Here is a 22,371-nt window from a genome sequence, read left to right on the forward strand (position 1 = left end):
GGGGGGGGGGGAGGACGGTGCATACAGAGGGTACCGTAATGTAGCGTGTAGCACAGGGGATCACCTTCACTACAGTAGCAATCTCAATAGGGCTTATTTTAGGGGGAGGGCTTATTTTAGAGGAATCTTACACAGTAAGGGGAGGGCTTATTTCCGGGATAGGTCTTATTATCGGGGAAACACGGCAGGAAGAGATTCTTTGTAAGAGATGTTCGTAAGCTGGAGATTGGTTATATTCATTGGCTGGGCTTCCATAGTTAATGTTTAGCTTGTATGGTTGGCAGCCTAAATACTCTTAGTACACCAGGTTCAGAGATTTAGAACCAGAAGTGTCTTTCAGGGTCATTGAGGACAGTCCCTTTATTTATTGATAAGGCCCAGAGAGGTTAGATTTTTTCCCAAGGTAACCCAGTAGTAAATGGGTCTTCCTGAATTTAGTTCTAGGATACTATATGCATTCCTTCCATCCCACCTTCATCCAACTGACCTTCCTATGGGGAGTCAGCTAACTAGGGTCCAACGGCTGAGTAATACTATGTGGCTTACCAGCATCACCCTGGATTTTTAGAGATGAAAGGGACCATAGATATTATCTAGTACAACTTCTCACCAGCACCATTGTATAGATGAGGAAACCAGAGAAGCCCAAAGAGCTGAAGGGACTTGCTTAGAGTCATACAATTAAGAAATGAAGTAAAAAAGATTCCAACTTAACTCAAACCCAGGTCTTCTCACCCTACAACCTCTACCATCACACTGGTAAAGTGGAATAGCAAGTCACCAAGCACTTATAGAATATGTATACTCCCCATAAAGAGAAAGACCCCTGGCAACAACTGGCTGAATTGGGAGAGGAGATCATTTGGAGGCCCTACCCCTGCCTTTGGTAGCTAGGTGGTACAATGGCTAAAGCACCAGGCCTGGAGTCAGGAAGACCTGAGTTCACATTCAGATTCAGACACTTAGTAGCTGTCTGACCCTGGGTAAGTCACTTAACCCTTATTTACCTCAGTATCTCATCTGTAAAATGGGGACACGCTGGAGAAGGAAATAGCAAGCCACTCCATTGTCTCTGCCAAGAAAACCCCACAGAAAAAAGTCCATGGGGATCACAAAGAATCAGAAACAATTGAAATGAATGAACAACAAAGTTGTTTGAGCAAGTCATATAACTTCTCTGTTTCATCATCTGTAAAATAAGGTTGATTTTATGACTTCTAGAACCCTTTCCAATTCTAACTCCATGACCCTTTTCTGGAACCCTATAATTTTAAGATTAAGACTTGCATCTCTGCGATGGTCTGCATATAGTCCTATGTGGAGGCAGGAAGTTGGGTGAGATGACTTCTCCATGTCCCTTCCAGCCTCTATAGCTCTGGCTTTAGGGTAAGTCCTAATCCCAACCCACTGGAAAGATCAAAGTGACCCATTATAATTGTAGCTATGTCCTCCTCTTGTCTAAACTTGGAAAAGTACTGGGATCCGTTCAATTCAGTCTTTCCAACATCTAGCAAGCTTCAAATGGGTGAACAATTGCTAAAATTGTAGAGCAGGAACCACAAAACATGACTTTGATGTTGGCCCTGCTCCAGGAACCAATCTGGAGCAAGCCACCCTTCCCATCAACACCTGGATTGCCTCATGGTTGGGGACAATGACCTGCCTACACAGCCAGGGGTCCAGCTGGCTAAGGGCACTGGAGGCAAGTTGGCCAAACGGGGTTTTACTTCAGCCACTAGACAATCTAGTTGGACATTAGCCATGACCACAGAGGTACAAGTCCAACCACATCCCCTCCCTGTTTCCCATTTTTTACTTTGGGCATCTTAATAGTATTTCTAATCACAAGGCTAACAAACCAAGGAAGGATAATCTAGGAGCTCAAATTTATATGGGACTTTTTACAGAGTGGTTTCCACCTAACGAGCCCATGTATGTCACATAGGCAGTACAAGTATTATCCTTGTTTCACAAATAGGGAAATAAGCTCAGAGAGACTCATGGACAGGTAGCTATTGGAGGAAGGACTCAAAATGAAATGTTTTGACTTGGAGCCTAGTGTTTTCTTTTTTTATTTTGTTTTGTTTTTTAATGTATATCAATTAATTAAATTGATTAATTAATTAAATCAATTAATTTGATTAATTAATTAAAATTTTAAATTTATACATTTATTTTTCGTTTTCAATATTCATTTTTATAAGATTTTGAGTTCTGAATTTTTGCACCTCTCCTCCTCTTCCCCTCCCAAAGATGGCATGCAATCTGCTATAGAACCTTGTGTTTTCTGCCACCACCACCATTTAACCACTGAGCCAACAGCCCCATGAGTGTCAGTGCCTTCCAGTCCATCGGTCTTACTTTCAGCCCAGCCCTCAAAGCCTGGCTGTAGCTTCTATGGAGATACAAAGTGGTCATTGCAGCCCTCACTTCTGCAGCAATCACAGCTACTAAATAACCCCAAAACCAAAATGCTTACCACCAAAAGTCCTTGATATGCTCAGGGGGTTCAAAATCAGGAAAAGATAGGATTTTTCTTGGGGGAAATGATGTGAAAGAAGATACATTACCATCTACTTTGCTATAGCACCTTAAGGATTTGGGGACTTTTCCATCTGACTTGCAGCTGAAACCTATTGGTGACTCTGAGAATAGAGACCATCCTGTATCCCAAAGAGATCCAGTCAGGAGTTAAGGATGACACTGTGGTTGTGAGTCTGGGTGACTGAAAGGATGATAGTGCTCTTGACAGGGAGAGGAAATTTAGGAAGAGGAAAAAGGACCATTTGTTCTGTTTTGGATATGTCGAGATACTTTAAGATATCTAACCTGAGATATCCAAAAGACAGTTGCTGATGGAGGACTCCAACTCTGGAAAGAGATTAGGACTGGATATGTAAATCTAGAGTCCAACTATATATAGATGATGATTGAACCCATAGAAACTGATGAAATCTCCAAGCAAGACAACACAAAGAAAAAAGAGAAGAGGATCTAGGACAGAGTTTTAGGGGATATTTACTGTTAGTGGGTATGATCTGGATTAAAAACAGGCAAAGGAGACCGAGACAGGGAAGGAACAGTTGGAAAGAAATAAGGAGAATCAGGAGAGAGACAAAGAGAGAGACAGAGAGACAAAGAGACAGAGAGAGAGATAGAGAGAAACGATGTTGTATGTTGCAGGGGCTAGCTTTCTCAAGGAGAATGACTATCTCTTCATGTGAGTCACAGGTAAAGGAGGATAGTGGGGGAAGATGTCTAAGTGATGTGACCAGAAGGGAAGCTCTTGACAAGTGATCTCAATTTTTTCAGTGAAATATGAACTGAGGTCCTAAAGTGAGAAGGCAGGGGGAAACAGTGCTATGGGAGGATAAAGGAGGAATGAAAAGACATGGAATAATCTCTATAGTTCAGGCCCTAGCCTAGATCACCACATGATGAGAATCTCTTATTTTTCTCCTTCTACATTTCCATAAAAACCAGACAAACCCAGGTTTGAAGGGAGAGACAGACTAGTTTTGACTACTGGGAAACCTGGAAAGAAACAAAGATTTCTTTTCAAAACTTGACCCAGGAGAAGGAGAAAAGGAATGAGGAGAAAGCATGGAGAAAGTAAAGGAGAGAAGGAAGAAAGTTTTCCTCCTCATTTTTTCCTCTTATTCTGTGTGGCTTCTGAGTGGGGCTTGCCTGGCAAGCTTACTGACCTCCCTGGCCTTCATACTCTTCATCCTATTGGATGCCCTAGGTATAGAAGGAATGCAGAACCATATATGCTTTCAGGGGCACCAAGAGGTCAACAAGCAGTGCCTGGGCTAACATCCTGTGAGACCTAGCAGTATGTACTTCACAGCAGGGATGGCCTTGGGTGGTGGGTCAGGCAGGTCAGCCCTGACCAAGGGACCCAAAGGGCCTATACTCAATAATGGTACTTTCAATGAAAAGAAGTCCAAGGGCAGAGTCAAGATGGCAGAGTAGAAGCAGGACCTCCCTGCTGCTCCAGCTTCCACCTTCCCCAATCCATGTAAAAAGGGGACTCTAAACAAACTTTGGAGCTGTAGAACCCACAAAATGACACAGAGAAGCTAACCTCCTGCTGAGGACAGCCTGGCAGGCCAGCAGGAATCAGCCAGCACAGTGCTCTGGGAGCCGAGCCCAGCCCCACACCAAGGCTTTAGCCCCAGGGCGGGCCTGACCAGCCGCAGGCCGGAGGAACTCCAGATCAGCAGCAGCTGTGGCCGTTTCCAGATTTATCAACACATAGATGCGAAGGACAAAGTGAGAGGTCAGTGCAGTCTGGACTTTGGGACCCAGTAAGTGTGAGTGCCATTGGCCTGCAGATTGTAGGGGGACCAAGCACCAGTCTGAGGGGTAATTACTCTTGCTTTAACCTTCTTGGATCTGGATTGTGTCTAGGGTAGAGGTCCTGGGGTGTATGTCCAGCTTGCCAGAGCATGTGGAGACCTCAGAGAGGGCACCCATCTAATACCTCCGGCAACTGAGAAAACCCCAGCATTTGGGACAAAAGCTCCCCTGTCTGGTGGCAGAGTCCTACTGTGGCAAAAAGCCCAGGGGTCAAGTGACTGAGGGGCGACATGACCAGGCAAAGGAAACAAAGCAGACAGAAGATTCCAACATTAGACTCCTATTCTGGGGACAAAAAGGAGCAAAGCATGGAACAGGAGGAAGACAGTGAAGTCATAACTCCTGCACCAAAAGCTTCAAAGGAAAATACAAGCTGGTTACAGGTCATAGAGGACCTTAAGAAGCAGATAAAAGAAGTGGAGGAAAAATTGGGAAGAGAAATGAGAACAATGCAAGAAAATTATGAAAGAGAGTCAACAGCCTGACTGAGGAAAATACCACCTCAAAAAACAGACTGACTCAAATGGCAAAAGAGGCTCAAAAAGGCATTGAGGAGAAGAATACCTTAAAAAGCCAAATTTGCCAGATGGAAAAAGAATCTCAAAAGCTCAATGAGGAGAATCATTGCTTCAGAATTAGATTGGAGCAAATGGAAGCTAATGACTTTATGAGAAATCAAGATGCTGTTAAACAGATCCAAACAAATGAAAGAATAGAAGGCAATGTGAAATATCTCATGGGAAAAACCACTGACCTGGAAAATAGATCCAGGAGAGATAATTTAAAAAAATTATTGGACTACCTGAAAGCCATAAGCAAAGTAAGAACCTAGAAATCATCCTCCAGGAAGTTCTCAAAGAAAACTGCCCTGATGTTTTAGTACCAGAGTACAAAATAGAGGTTGAAAGAATCCACCAATCACCTCCTGAAAAAGATCCCAAAAAGAAAACTCCTAGGAATATTATAGCCAGGTTCTGGAATTCCCAGATTAAGGAGAGAATATTACAAGCAGCTAAGAAGAAACAATTTGAATATTATGGAAACACAATCAGGATAACCCAAGATCTGGCAGCTTCTACATTGAGGGATCGAAGGGCTTGGAATATGATATTCTGGAGGTCAAAGGAGCTGGGATTAAAACCAAGAATCACCTACCCAGCAAAACTGAGTATCATGTTTCAGGGGAAAATATGGTCATTAAGTGGAATAGAGGACTTTCAAGCATTCTTGCTGAAAAAACCAGAGTTGAATAAAAAATTTGACATGCAGATACAAGAAGCAAGAGAAGCATGAGAAGGTAAACAGGGAAAAGAAATCATAAGGAACTTATCAAAGTTGAACTATTAACATTCCTACATGGAAAAACAATAATTGTAACTGATGAAACTTTTCTCAGTAGTTGAAGGGAATAGAAATATATATATATATATATATATACACATATATATATATACATATATATATATATATGTCTATATATGAGGGTATGTGGGCATATGAATATATATGTGAATGTGTATATGTATGTTTACAGGTATATATTGATAGAGGGCACAGGACCAATTTAACAGGAAGGGATGATACTTAAAAGGTGAAATTAAGAGGTGAGAGAGGAATATAATGAAAGGAGATGGGGAGAGACAGAATGGGATAAACTATCTCATAAAGAAGAGGCAAAGGAAAATGGTTACAATGGAGGGGAAGAATAGGAAGGCAAAAGGGAATGGGTCAACCTTATTCCTATTGAATTTGGCTTGAGGAGGGAATGAAATACACACTAAACAGGGTATCTCACCCTCTAGGAGAGTAGGGGGGAAGGGGATGAGAGGGGGGATGAAGGAAGGGAGGGCAGGCTGGGGGGGAGGGAAGTTGGGAGCACTCACTTTTGAAAAGGGACAGGATCAAAGCAGAGAATAGAACAAGTGGGAGGTGGGATAGGAGGGAGGGAAATATAGTCAGTCTTTTACAATATATCTACTATGTTATTGTTTTGCATTATCCACACAGGTACAACCTATACTGAACTGCTTATTTTCCCAGTAAGGGTGGAAGACAAGGGAGGAAGGGAATGAATCTGGAATTCAAAGTTTTAAAATCAAATACTCAAATATATATATACATATATGTATATATATATACTATTATTAATACTATTTTACATGTAATTAGGAAATAAGATATACAGGCACTGGGGCATAGAGATCCACTGGAAAAGTTGAAAGGGGTGTGGGAGAAAATATGGGAGAGAGCAGATTGGAGGAGGGGATATCCTGTGGGACTGCTATTTTAGGGCAGTAGGTAGGGGAAAAACGGGGAGAAAATTTGTAACTCAAAATCTGGTGGAAATGAATGATGTAAATCAGAAGTTAATAAAGCATTTGAAAAAAAAAAAAGAAGTCCAAAGGTTTTTGGGGGTGGATGGTTGGATATTGAAGTTATGGGACAGAGAAGGGAAGCATAAGTAACAAGAGGGTATGGTTGTAGAGCATTGGATTTGAAGTTCAAAGACTTGGTTTTGTTTTTCTGCTCCTTCACTTTTAATTTATGACCTGGGGCAAATTTCTCAGGGCCTCAATTTCCTCATGTATAAAATGAATGTTTTAGACTAAATTACATCTAAAGGACCTGCCCCCTGCCTTTCTGAGTCATGGCTTTTTACATTGAAATAAGTCCCTGGTGACCTTGGTTCACCTCTCAAAAGGATGCTGGGAGGGAAGGGGAAATAAGTTGCTTAGAAGCTTGGGGAAAAGATATAAATAAGCTCAAAGTGACTATTATAGTCTATTTACAATGAACTGTGTGGATTATTAGTGCAACCGTTTTAACAGTTTTTTTCATAAAAAAAATGTTGAAAAGATTATAACACTTATCTAACCCAACCTCTTTATGTTGCAGATGGGAATGATAAGGCCCAGAAAGTCAATGATTTGCTCAAGATCCCATAGCTAGTAAGTGCTTGAATCAGGACTTGAATTCAGGTCTTCTGACTCCAAAGTAAATATTTATGTGTCAACACTTATTTAGATCAAACCATATACCTCAGAGACTCTCTCTTTCCCTGGAACACCCTATGTCCCAAGAGTCTCTGCAACTACAAGTGTCTCTCTCTCATTGGTATACATTGGTCTATATTGGTATACATTGTTGGCTCCTTTAGCCAGTCAGTCCAACCAGGAGTCCACTGTGAAAACAATGAAAAACACCCTTCACTTTGTGAGAAGTCTGGTTACAGAGGTATGAAATGTAGTCTAGAAATTTAAGAATAAGCAGAAAGGATCAGGCAATTGTTTCAGCAAGAGTATGGGGCCAACAAGCATTAAAGATGCCTAGTATATTAAGGATGGGAAGCACCTTAGAAATCAGTTAATCTAATCCCTCTCCTTTATAAATTAGGAAACAGAGGCCCCCAAAGGATGTCTGTGTAAAGACTATACACTAATTCACATTATTCTAAGTTATAATTATGTAAAATGTGGCGATGGATTCCAGTCTGATGGCAACAGGCAGTGTGAATTCAAATAATGTGACCACTTTACAAGTCATTATTTGCACTAATCTTGACTTGGCTGGGCTTGTAGTTGGTGGTAGAATTTGACCTAGTGCTATTCAATCATTTCAGGCATGTCTGACTCTTTATGACCCCAATTGGAGTTTTCTTGGCAAAGATACTGGAGTAGTTTGCCATTTCCTTCTCCAGTTCATTTGACAAATGATGAAACTGAAACAAACAGGGTTGAGTGACTTGCCCAGGGTCACAGAGCTAGTAATCAGCTGCGACTGGATTTTAACTCATGTAGATGAGTCTTTCTGATTCCAAGCCCACTATGACACCACTTGACGTAGGGACTAGTAAGGTTAGATATTTCTCACAGGGGAGTAAGGTAGAACTCATACTCACAAATCTTCTTTTCTGAATGGTTTTTATTATGGTTTTTTTGAGGGGTTGGTTCATTAATTAATCAGGAGGTTAGGAAGAAAGATAGATGGAGTATAGATTCTTTTGAAGACTAAATAGAATCTGTGTGTGAGTGTGTTTTGAAGTTAGGATGAAGATGGAGAATGCTTAGTTGGGAACTGCTCTTTTTCCACTTAGGGAAGAAGGTATAGGAAGGGCAGATAGGTAGTGAAGTGGACAGAGTACTCAGATTGGTGTCAGGAGGACCTGAGTTCAAATCTGGCCTCAGACACTTAACACTTACTAGTCCTGTGACCTTGGACAAGTCACTTAACCCCAATTGCCCTGCCTTCCCCCCTCCAAAAAGCAAAAAACAAAACAAAAACAAATTTGACCTTAGACACTTATTAGCTATGTGTCACCAGGCAAGTCACTTAAACCTGTTTACCTCAATTTCTTCATATGTAAAATAAGCTAGGGAAAGAAATGGTCAACCACCCCAATTAATTAATATTCACACAGAACCATAATCCCATGGATATTGTTTTTTCCTCCATCAGAAACCTATTTAGACCTTCTGATCCTGTGTTAATTCTTGCCCATATCTTTCAACATGTCATCAAGAGCAGGTACTTCTACAATATATATGTGTGAAGCTTCTGAATAACCTACAAACCTTTGACCTTTTAAATTTCCTAATCCTGGGGGCAGCTAGGTGGTACATTAGATAGAGCACCAGCCCTGAAACTGCAGGACCTGAGTTTAAATCTGACCTCAAACACTTATGAACTATATGACCCTGGGCAAGTCACTTAACCCCAACTGCCTCCAAAAAAAAATTTTTCTAATCTTAAACCATATTTTCCAACCTTTTCTTGGTGCCATACTTTTGCCCGCCTTTACAATGAAATCACCAAGTATGCTAATAGTGCCATTTAATAAATACCAGAATAATAAAATGAGTCTGTATGTCTTAAGCACATACCTGCCAGGCAAGGGTGAAAATGCCCCCAAGCATTGTGAGGGTATTAAGGGAAGTCAGGCTTAAATTAAGCATGATGCCACAAAAAGTCTCCAAAATGGATGAACACCATATGGATAACACTAAGAATCTGAGTGACTCTCATGTACCAGGGGGCCTGAAATGGTTTGTGCATCTGCTAAAGGGAAGAAGTGAGGCACAGCTGACTTTTGTGTGTAGAGGTGTTGAGGCATGTCAGAATCTGGTCCATGTGTGGTGTTCATCAACTTTATTCTTTAAATATATATGATTGGACCAGTCTCTTTCTCTTTACTCTAAAAAAAAAGCTTTATAATGGTCAATGACTCAATACAATCAATTGAACAAATAAATGAAAATTGATGAAAAGTCATTTATTAACCATTTACTATGTGCCAAGCACATTGCTTAGTAGCGAGGATACAAGTACAAAAGTAAAGATAGTCCCTATTCCAAAAAGGATAATTCTCTGAGCATCTGGAGAACTTTAACATTAATGGGAATTTTTCTTTCATTCTTGCATCTCTTTCATTTTTCTTCCTTTTATTTTCTTTCATTTCATTCTTTCTTTCATTTTCTTCCATTTCTTTAATTTTATAGAGCCTTCCTCCAAGATACAGGCAAATGCTTTAAGCTCTTTGTCTCTGTTTAACAACCCACTTAATGTCAATGACCAGCAGATTACTGAATAGAGATCTCTGGAGTTGTAGCTATGATGGAGTCTTATATAATTTTGTTGCATGTATGAGCATGCAACTTGTTTGAGGGTAGCTTTCAAGGCCATTTTTTTTTGGAGTGGGGGAAGGCAGGCAATTGGGGTTAAGTGACTTGCCCAAGGTAATACTGCTGGTAAGTATTAAGTGTCTGAGGTCCAATTTGAACTCAGGCCCCCCTGACTCCAGGGCCGTGTGATAGTAATGGCAATTAAAGATTCCCCTGTATTGGCTTGGTTTTCAAATTGATTGTATTAAAACCCAGAGTTTCTTAATCCCACCTGTGGGATGGGCTTGTTGATGTGAAAAGAAAGTCCTGAAGTGGGAGGAGCTGGTGACGGAGATTTGGAGAGACACTGGAGAGAGGCGGAAGATCTTTTTTGGAAGCAGCACCTCGTGGAGAGAGAGAGAGACTAAGAGGATTGCTGGTGGCCGCTTTGAATTGCCCTGGACTTTTGAGACCTGCCCCCTGAGCTGCCAAGGACTGAGGAGACATGGCTGTTTTGCTGGTACTTTGTCTGTCTGTTTTGATGTTATTTTGCCAGATTTGTCCACTGGTGAAAGACTGTCCTGTTGAAGAAGTCCTGGAACCTGGCATTTGGTTAAGAAGGCCTGAGACTGTCCTGCAGACAGAGAGTGAATACTGTCCACTGGTGAGGGACAGTACTGTTGTTGCAGGGGTCTGGAGACTGTCCTGCAGACAGAATGAATACTGTCCACTGGTGAGGGACAGTACTGTTGTTGCAGGGGTCTGGGAGCCTTTCTGTTGGTTCAGAAGCCCTGAGGAAGGATTTTCTTGTTGTATGTTTACAGAAATCCTGGGAGAGGGCTTTGCTAATGTGTTCAGGGGTTCTAGGGCTGTTCTACAGACAGAGGATAAATTCATGAAGGGACTGGCAATGTATCTTATGGCCTTGCTAAGCCTTGTCTCTCCAGGAACTAAGATTGCTGAGAACTTGCCTCGTGTCAAGATGAAGAAAAGACCTCCATTTGGGTATTAAGTGCTGTGTTTAAACTTGATGTAACTCTGGGGTAGATTCAATTGTGATCCAGGGGTGGGGAACTTTTGACCTTTTTGTGTTCTATGGTTGAGCAAATGAATGTATTTTACTTATGTTTGGAAACTAATCTCCATTTGAGAAGAGGGGCTTTGTGGTGGACTTAATTAAGGTATAGCCTAGGGGTGGAGAAGTATTTGGAACAGAGACTTTGTAATTGATTGAATGATTGGAAAGTCCTGGGGTGGGGTAGGCCTTGGAGATTATTTAATCACACTTAGTAAATGCTGTATTTTGAATGATGTCATGTTTTGATCTTCTCTGTTCTGGGTTTGTTACTGAATAAAATAGAGAGCACCTATGCTGGTATTTTGAACCTGGGAAGTTGCCTTTCCTTGGCATTACATTACAGGCCGGTGTTCCATTCACTGTGTCACCTAGCTGCCCCAAAGGCTTTATATTTTGTTTTTTGTTTTTGAGGGGGGGAAGGCAGGGCAATTGGGATTAAGTGACTTGTCCAAGGTCACACAGTTAATAAGTATTAAGTGTCTGAGGCCTGATTTGAACTCAGGTCCTCCTGACTCCAGGGTCAGTGTTCCATTCATTGTGCCACCTGGCCACCTGAAGGCCATTTTTTACACTATTAAGTCAAATGTTTTTTTTTAAAAATCAGTAAACAGACAAATATGGTCCTTGTCCCCAAACCAGGAAGAAATAAAGCAGAGAAAGGAAAATAGTCTACTCTCAATAATGAATGACATTAATGAATGAACAGACTCTCTCATTTTAAATAAAATCCCCTCAAAAAGACATTAACATATCAAAAAATAATTCACTATGACTAAATTGGATTAATATCAGGGATGAAAGAATGATTTAACATTGGGAAAACAACATAATCATACAAACAGCAAAAAGGAACAAAAAAAAAACAGGATTATTTAGATACAGGAACTGTCAGCCTTTGACAAAATATCTCACTCAGTTATATTCTTTTCTTCCTTCAGAGGAATGGAGACATTTTTTGATCAACTTCTTGAAGGAATTATAGGGTGTTCAGCTAAATGATTAGTCCTGCCCTTGGTGGTCTTTCTCTAAGGAGGCAGTTGAGAGACAGCTGAGAAGACAAAATTCTAAGAAACATAACTATGGAAGGGATTTTCTTTAAAGGAGTCAAAACAAATGCAATGAGTAGCCACAGTATCAGAGGACTGATGATAAACATGTTGCACATCTCCTGTCAGAGAGGGAATGGGCTCAAGATGCAAAATAAGGCAGGCGTTTTTGGACATGGTCAATGTAGGATTTTTTTTCTTTTTTGCTAACTATGAATATTTGTTACAAGTTGTTTGGTTTTTTTTTTTTTATTTAGAGAGGAGTGTGAGAGGGGAGCTAGGGTTGGCAAAAAAAAAAGGAAGGAAGGGAAGAAGAGGGCCCTTGAAGCATAGACTTTAAAGATGAATAGAACAGTATAGCTTTGAAAATTACATGCTTTAGTTATTATAGCTATATTATATATAATATATTCATATATAATTTTTAAAAGAAAATTTTATTGGAGATTTATGCAGTAGGATTATAGCTCTTAAATATATCTAAAAAGAAAAGCAATTTGTACATAACAGAGGTTCATAGTTTCATGTGCAATCTTCTTTTTGTTTTACTATGTAAACAGACGTGTAAATTTCACTTAGTGTTTGTTAAATTCAAAAACTAAATTTAATAAACAATTAAAAATAAAATAATTAAAAGCACATATTTAAAACCAAGAGATAGCATTGTTTAGAATAGAACAACCCAAGATGCCTTCCAGCAAAACATACAAAGCAAGAATACTCCCTCTCCTTGCTAATATTTAACACAGAGAAAGACTAGCTGTAGTAATAAAACAAAAAGGTATAACTAGGTTAAAAAAGTATCCTTTTTAGCAGATGACATGGTAGTATACTTAAAAATCCCAGAGAGCTCAGCAAAGAAACAAAGTGAGAGAATTACTATTTTCAGTAGAGTAGCTACATACGGAATACATCTATAAAAAAAAATCATGACCATTTATATATAGTACTGACAAAAAACAGAAATAATGAAAGAATTCCACTAAAAAATTTCATAACTAAGAAATTTCATAAAATGTATGGGAGTTTATATAATATATATTGGGTTAAACTATATAACATATAGGATTTATATTAAAATACAACTGCAAAGCATTCTTTACAAATAAAAATATAATAGAGGCAGTATCAGAAGCTCCATGATCACTTGAGTTCCCCTATCTCATTTAATGTCATTACAGGATGTGTAGGGAAGGTAATAGAGACAATAGTAGGCACAGTATCTACTTTATGTAAACAGGCTGGTTTCCATCAGTGAGGCCATCCTGGGAGTTTGGTTGGCCCACTATCCTAGGGACTGATTTGTTTGTCTTTCTTGCCCTCTGAGGCATAAAATGCCCTCTCCATGGGGGTCCTGCAGTGGTCTTGGTAGAATTCCAATTGTCCTTCAGGGACAGCATGCTAATTGCTATGGTGAACAAAGAGTTGTAGGAGAGTAGTTTTTTATTTGAATTAATTAAGGATGGCATTCTTTTTAATTGTATCACAAAGAAAATTGGTTTTTAGTGCATTTTATTGTCTAAGAGTGCATTACATTCTAATCCTGAGCCTGAATCACTGAACTAACTTGCCATTAAATCTGGCTCAGAATAGACATCATAAATTGTTAAAGTTCTTCCCTTTCAGGGGCAGCCAGGCAGCACAGTGAGTAAGAGCGCCGGCCCTGGAGTCGGGAGACCCCAGAATCGGTTCTGGCCTCAGATACTTGGCACCCACACAAAATAACTGGCCGTGTAACCTTGAGCAAGTTACTTAACCCCAATTGCTTAAAAAAAAAATTCTTCCCTTTCAGATGTCTGTAGATAAGCAGATTGAAAGGGTGCTGGAAGTGGCCCTTGTTTGAAGGCAATGTGAAGGGTTTATACTTCTTTCCTCCTTTATGAGAAATGGGGGGGGGGGGCATCTTTAGATGTTCTGATTTATATCTCACCACTGGACCCAGATGGCTCCAGAGGAGAAAGTGAGGCTGGTCACTTAGCATAGTCCTCCCTCACTTAAATCCAATTCACTTGCAGTCAGGGCATCACCTTACTGATGTCATGGTCCTCTTTGAAAACAAAGGACAAACAACAGCAGGAAAAATGAAGACATATTTTGGTCAACTTCTTTATGGAGTTATGGAATGGCTAACTGAAGGATCAGCCTTGGTGGCCTTTAAAAAGCAAGACATACTGTCTAAGGAGGCAAGAGTGAAGCACTCTTTGCATTTTCCCTCATGCCTTTTGCATTCGATGCTACAGTAAGGGGCAGGAGATTCTTCTCACTTTCCTCTCCCCACTCTCCCACTGTTAATGGCATGCCCAGTGGAATGCAGGCTCCAAACGTCCAGTGGAGCCATATGTCCAGCAGAGACACCTCGCCCAGGTAGAGCAGAGTGGGGATGCCACAAGAAAGACATCGGGGCCTTTCAGTGCCAGAGGTTGCATTCTGTGTGTGCCTCTCTGCTAGTGTGGTCTGTGGGTATGCCCACCTCTCCATTGACACCATTTGTGTGTATAAAACCATGCCCCAAGTTTATGGGGAGAATGTTTTGTTACTGTTCGTGCTATGTGATTTCAGTAAATGCCTTTTCTTTGAGCTTATTCTGTCAACTGAGGACTGTTTTTTAATATCCATTTTATTGATACCTTTAACTTTTACATCACTTTCACTTCCCAATGTATCCTTTCCCCTTCCCCCTCCTACAACAACCCCTTAGGGGTAGTTGGTGGCACAAGTGCTAGAGTGGTGGGTCTACAGTCAGGAGGACCTGATTTCCAGTCCAATCTCCTATACTTACTAGCTGTTCGACCCTGGGCAAGTCAGTTCACTTTTATTTGCCTTCTTTTTCTTAGCTGTAGATGGGGATAACAACAGCACCCACCTTACAGGACTACTGTGAAGATCAAGTGAGATAATATTTTTAAAGCATTTACTACAGTACCTGGCATATAGTAGCGCTACACAAATACTTGGTGCCTTTTTGTGTCCAAAGAATGAAAAAGGAGAAAAATGTTCAGCAAAATGACCTAACAGTCTGGAAGGAGCTGCTTTTTTATCCCCTCAGTGGGGTCACACTTAGGAGAATTCTGTAGCCCTTGATTTTGTTTTCTCGTTCTCATTTACATTATTGTATCTATGTATATGTATATATACATTGACATACACATGGATACTGTTTGATTGGTTTTGTTTACTTTGTATCAGTTTACATAAGGTTTCTCATGCTTCTCCGAGCAGCTAGGCAGTACAGGGGATAGACTGCTGGGTATGGAGTCAGGAAGACCCAAGTTCAGATCTGGCCTCGGAGACTTAACTATCGGTCTGACCCTGGGCTTAACCTCTGTTTGCCTCAGTTTCCTCATCTGTAAAATAGTGATAATAATAATACTTATCTCTAAAGGTCATTGTGAGGATCAAATGAGAGAATATTTGTAAAAGTAAATGTTTAGCACAGTGCCTAGTGCATAGTAGGCACTATATAAATGCTTATTCCCTTCTTTCACTTTCTCTATATTCATTACATTGCTTCTTACAGCAAAGTAATATTCCATTTCAGTCCTGTAGCATAACTTGTTAAACCATTCCCCAATCATGGGCATCAACTTTGTTTTCCAATTGCTTAACTATTAAAAATGAATGCAGGTGAGGGCTCCTGAGCTGTAGAAAAATGGACCTGCAGAAGGAAGAAGTCAAACACAGTGGTGCTACCACTGTGGCTATTGAGAATATCTAGAAATACCTCTGTTTGTTTGTCCTGCTAATTCAGTTCAATTTAACAAACATTTATTAAGCAACCACTATGAAAGCCAGTGCTTTGTGGTGGTAAAGGGCTGGCCAATTACAGCTAGGTTCAAGTCCTGTCTCTGACTCTGGGGTGTATGGGGTATTCAGGGAGTACTAGCACCTCTGCCCACCCAGCTCTTATTTATGTCTCCAAGAAGCTGTAGTGTGAGAGGCCGCATCCTAGTAAACTGTCTCTGTAGATGGGTTAAACTAGGTTGAGAGTAACCAACAGGCCTCAGACCCATCAGTGTGTTCAGGGGATGTCTGCCTGTGAAGACTTCCTCTGGAGGAATGGACAGCAGCTGAAGCAGGTGCTGTGCAGCACTTAGAGCTTGGTCAGATGCCCCACTGCTTCTGTCCTCCAGCTTTTTCCAGATAATCAGCCTGCACTGGTTTTACTCTCCTCTTTTCTCCATCTCAATTTCTTGCTGAATCAACTCAATTCAATTAATCATCTCTACTTTTTATTCCTTTACTCCTTATTCTAATATGATCATGTCTTGCCAGGCCTCAACCCTGGATTACTCTCATTATCTCCTTCCTTAGTTCCTATTCACTTCCTGCTGAATGGGCTGAAGGAAATTGCTGAACCATATTGGTTGGGTCTAATACAAATTTAGGTTATCTTGTCTCAAATCGGCCTTCACTGTAGTAAGGCAAATATTCTGTTCCTTTGTGACTGATTCGATATTCCATTCTCTACAATGGTTGCTCCACATCTTCTGTCCTTTTCCCCAGTTTCCCCCAATTCTCCCTCCTCCCACACTCAAATATCTCATTTCATAATTGAGTGAAAAATCTGAGACCTTTGCTGAAAGCTCCCCCTTTTCTCCTTGTCTTTATCTCATATCATTCAAACATTTTCCTCTTCTATCTTCTCCTTCATAGTTGTTTCAGATGAAGGGGTGATCCTGCTCCTTGCCAAGATAAACCCTTTGAATACATCCCATCCCCTCCTGAATTCTCTAAAAAAATTACTTCCACTATCATCCCCATTCTCTAACCTTCATATCTCTCCCTATCTATGACTCCTCTGCTGCCTACAAACACCCTCCATTTCTCCTACATCCTTAAAAAAAAAAACAACCCTCAAGATCCAACAAGTAGATCAAGATCCAGTCATCCCTGTGTAATATAATGCCAAGGAAAGGCAACTTCCCAAGGTTCAGAATACCAGCATAGGTGCTCTCCAATTTATTCAGTGACCAACCAAGAACAGAGAAGATCAAAACATGACATCATTCCAAATACAGCATTTACTAAATGTGATTAAATAATCTCCAAGGACTACCCCACCCCAGGACCTTCCAATCATTCAATCAATTACAAAGTCTCTGTTCTAAATACTTCTCCACCCCTAGGCTATACCTTCATTTGGTCCACCACAAAACCCCTCTTCTCAAATGGAGATTAGTTTCCAAACATAGGTAAAGTACCTTCATTTGTCAATCACAGAGCACAATAAGGTCAAAAGTTCCCCACCCCTGGATCACAATTGAATCTACCCCAGAGTTACAATCAAGTTTAAACACAGCACTTAATACCCAAATGGAGGTCTTTTCTTCATCTTGACAGGAGGCAAGTTCTCAGCAATCTTAGTTCCTGGGGAGACAAGGCTTAGCAAGGCCATAAGATACATTGCCAATCCCTTCATGAATTTATCCTCTGTCTGTAGAACAGTCCTAGAACCCCTGAACACATTAGCAAAGCCCTCTCCCAGGATTTCTGTAAACATACAACAAGAAAATCCTTCTTCAGGGCTTCTGAACCAACAGAAAGGCTCCCAGACCCCTGCAACAACAGCACTGTCCTTCACCAGTGGACAGTATTCACTCTGTCTGCAGGACAGTCTCCAGACCCCTGCAACAACAGCACTGTCCTTCACCAGTGGACAGTATTCATTCTGTCTGCAGGACAGTCTCCAGACCCCTGCAACAACAGCACTGTCCTTCACCAGTGGACAGTATTCACTCTCTGTCTGCAGGACAGTCTCAGGGCTTCTTAGCGAACAGCCAGGTTCCAGGACTTCTTCAACAAAAGGGCTGTCTTTCACCAGTGGACAAATCTGGCAAAAGAACATCAAAACAGACAGACAAAGTACCAGCAAAACAGCCATGTCTCCTCAGTCCTTGGCAGCTCAGGGGGCAGGTCTCAAAAGTCCAGGGCAATTCAAAGCGGCCACCAGCAATCCTCTTAGTCTCTCTCTCTCTCTCCACGAGGTGCTGCTTCCAAAAAGGTCTTCCGCCTCTCTCTTATCTCTCCAAATCTACGTCACCAGCTCCTCCCAGTTCAGGACTTTCTTTTCACATCAACAAGTCCATCCCACAGGTGGGATTAACAAGCTCTGGGTTTTAACACAATCAATTTGAAAACCAAGCCAATACAGGGGAATCTTTAATTGCCATTACTATCACACCCTGCTAGCTATGTCCTATATCACACTTTCCTTCTCAGTCAGCAATAGCTGCTTTCCCTTTTCAATTTAAATTTCAGCTTCAGCATTCAAATGAAAACTATCACTTACCTGCAAAGTTACCAATGATTTCTCATTGTCTTTCCTCACTTGGGTCCTTCAGTGGGTGGCTGCAGTCTTTTTCTACTCTCAGCTGCTGGTAGGGCTAGAGAACTCTTTTAGCTAGCTCAAAGACCTTATGTTTAAGATCAAGAGGGGTTTCTTCCCTCAGAGCCTCAGGCAAGAGATGAGAAAAAGCTTGTTTTTCCTACTAACCAATTGTCTCTTGGACATCTTGAGCTACATATCTTATAGGAGTCTCAAATTCAACACATCCAAAACAGAACTCATTCTCTTAACTCTACTCCAGCTGCCTCTCTCACCCCTTCCTCTACTGACAGTCACATTCCCAGTGTGGTCATCATCATCTGGCCTTTCTCACTTCTCTCCATAGCTTGCTAACTGGTCTCACTGATTCAAGCCTCCACTTAGCTGCCAATGGGATTTTTCTAACCTAGAGGGGAGACCACATCATTGTCTTGTTCAATGAGCTCCAGTTACTCCCTGTTACCTCCAGGATCAAATAGAAAGCCCTTTGTTTGCCATTCAAAGCTCTTTATAACCTGGCAGTTTCCTCCCTTTACAAATTTCACGTTTTCTGTGATCCAGTTATACTGTCCTACTTGCAATAGGTTCTCACTTGCCTCTGTGAGTTTGCACTTGCAGTGGGTGAAAGATGAAATGGGAAAAATAAAGGTTTGAGCTTTCAAGCACATTGACTTATTAAACCATGCATTCCAACTGTACAACAAATCAGGACCAGTGGCAGTCCTCAGTTTTGGCACTGGACCTTGAATCTAGGGGGAGACAGATTTTATGCATTAAAATCAAAAAAACTAAATAAAGAAAACAACCAGAATGTAAAATTTTGCAATCTGATTTCTAATTGGAGGAAAGATTAGGGACTTTCCAAGTTAGGAGGAGGAGAGACCAGGTGCAATTCCCTGAAATCAGAAAAAGAGATGTTTCACTCCCTCTAGGTGTCTGTGAATAATAAAAGGAACATGGAAACAATAACTGATTGATTTCATATAAGACATAGGAGTTGCTTGAGCTGTATAATTGTGAGAAAATTCCTTGCATCAATCTTTGGATCTTACCAGGTTTCTGGACTAACCTAGGTTCTTAGTTAAGGGTCCCTAAGCAATAGGTAGAATTGGTCCAGCTTCCCTGCCACAAAGGGCTAGGTTCAAATAATGCAAAAAGGTTTTCTCCCAATTCCCTCAATTGAATAAAGTTTTCTCCTAAGACTTAGAAATTGGACTAGACCCATAAAAGAATAGAAAAGGAACCCAGCTAGCTCCAGAATTGAGTCACAAGATGGTGTCAGTGTGGTTCACTCAATCCCCACCATCACTTGATGTTTTAATCCCGTTAATTCTCTTACAATGGCTGCCCCCATGCCCAAAATGCTCAGTCCTCTTACCTCTGTCTTTTAGTCTCCCCATCTTCCTTTGAGACATTGAAAATTCCATCATCAGCAGGAGGTCTTTGCCAGTCCCTCCACTGCTAAGGTCTTCCTCTTCAGATTGCCTTGATCTACTCTCTATGTATTTTATCTATACCTAGTTTACATATTGTCTCCCCCATTAGAATGTTTGCATTGTGGGAGGGAGGACTATTATTTTTTTTTTATTTTATCTTTCTTTGTATCATCAGGGCTTAGCACATTGCCTGGTACGTACTGTGTTTCCCCGATAATAAGACACTGTCTTATTATTTTTTTTGGACAGAAAAACACCAGAGGGCTTATTTTCAGGGGAGGGCTTATTTTAATGAACATTGACAGCAATTTTAATGAACAGGTAAATGTGAACAAAAAAATGTACCTTTATTCAATAATGAATTCAATAAAGAACAGGATGATGCGCTCACTGCTGCAGCTCTGATTGGATGCAGCTCAGAGCGCGGCGTGCGTTTCATGGGCGGGGGGGGACGGTGCATACAGAGGGTACCGTAATGTAGCGTGTAGCGCAGGGGATCACCTTCACTACAGTAGCAATCTCAATAGGGCTTATTTTCGGGGGAGGGCTTATTTTAGAGGAATCTTACACAGTAAGGGGAGGGCTTATTTTCGGGATAGGTCTTATTATTGGGGAAACACGGTAGTAAGTATTTAATAAATGCTTGTTGACTAACTGTACAATAAGGTGATGTGGAGAGAGGTATAAAACTCACAGCAGAATCAGATTTAAATGTAAATTGGGAAATATTTAACACATTAAAAATACAACATAATATTCGTTTGTGGTTTTCTAAGTCAATATTCAGCCAGTGGGGAACTGTTTCTGTTTGAGTTTGACACTACTGTTACAGACAGAAGAGCACCAGATCTGGAGTCAGAAGACCTGAGTTTGAATCCTGCTTCTCTTATTTCCCGACTCTGTGCCCATGAGCCAAGTTACTTTCCATTTCTGGGTCTCACTTAGTTTTCTCAACTATATAATGAGGTGATTGGCTTAGACAACCTCTACTATCTTTTCCAGTTCCAAAACTGTGTTCCTCTGATCTCTTTCTGCTCTAAATCCTATGACAGTATAATTCCCCAAGCCAGGTAAGACAGTCACTAGCCTTCTGTTAGTAAAGATTGTTGGTGTTCAGTTGTGTTCAATTCTTTGTGATCCCATTTGGGGTTTTCTTGGCCAAGATACCGGAGTGGTTTGCCATTTCTTTCTCCAGCTCATTTCACAGATAAGGAAACTGAGGTAAACTTGCCCTGAGTCACACAACTAGCAAGTATCTAATGTCAGATTTGAATTCGTGAAGATGAGTCTTTCCATAGCAGCTCAGAAACCCAAGGTTTAAAATGTTGATTCTTAGATTAGCCCTAAAGTCTGCAAGCATGTACTACTATCTAACCAAGATCTGCAAATTAATGACTTGTGCCTATGGCTATGTTGACCTAATATTTTATTTAACCTGGTGCGAACCCTTATATGTGAACCGTATATGCGAACCCTTAGCAAAGTGATGATCAGGTTACTAGGTACCAGTAAGTTGTCTGATTTGGCTGAAACACACAGTGTCAGGAAGTAGGACCTAAACTTTTGGAAGTGGATGGGTCAAATTAGTGGATGAATATGGTAGCAGAGAACCCTAAATCCTATGTTAGTGTGTTTTTTAAAGGTAGATATATTTAAAGTGAATTCATGACAATTCAGGGACTTGTACCTTTGACATTTAAAACCCTTCATGATCTGGATCCCAGTCTACCTTCCCAAGTTGATTATGCTATACCCCCCTCATGAGCTTTAAGCCAAACTGCCTATTTGCTATTCCCAGGACACAACATTCCATCTCCTGCTTTATTACATTTGCCCAGGCTGACACCCATGCTTAGAGTGGAAAGCCTCACTCCCTTCAGAGCTCAGCTCAAGCATAGCCTCCTTCAAGAGGCTTTTCCTGACTCCCCCTCTCCAAAATTATTTTGTGTGTGTGTGTGTGTGTGTCTTGTTTGTTTCATGTTGTACCTCCCCAGCAGACTGGAAACTCCCTGAGGCAGGGGCTGCTTCATTTTTGGTATTGTATTCTAGCACCTAACAGTTCCTGGCATAGATACTCAATAAATGCTTGCAGAACTGAATTGCAGGTTTTAGATTATCATGTTCAATTTCAGCGAGAGAGACATCTGCATACAAACTTTGCATAATGCAAGGAGGATGACTGGTGAGCCCAGTCTTTGAAGGGATTAATCAGGGAAGGGTTAGGGGAGCAGCTAGCCATAGGAGCATGGAGATGGAAGGAACAGAGGCCTCTAATTTCATCTAACTCTTTACTTTTACATATGAAAAAATTCAGGTCCTTGGAACCAAAATTATTTGCCCATGATCATAAAGGCAGTGTCAGAAATAAAATTTGAAGCTGGGTCCTCTGACTCCAGAGCCAAAGTTCTTCCCACTGTATCATGCTGCTTCCTTTGTTTCTTATCCGTGACTTTGATAATGCACTAGATGGCATGCTTAGGAAATTTACAGAGGGCACAAAGCTAGGTGGGATAGCGAGCAATGAATG

This window comes from Petaurus breviceps, unplaced genomic scaffold (genome assembly GCF_028583685.1).
Source record: "Petaurus breviceps papuanus isolate PSGF00001 unplaced genomic scaffold, PetGlider_PUasm1.0 90825, whole genome shotgun sequence".
Taxonomy (NCBI): domain Eukaryota; kingdom Metazoa; phylum Chordata; class Mammalia; order Diprotodontia; family Petauridae; genus Petaurus; species Petaurus breviceps.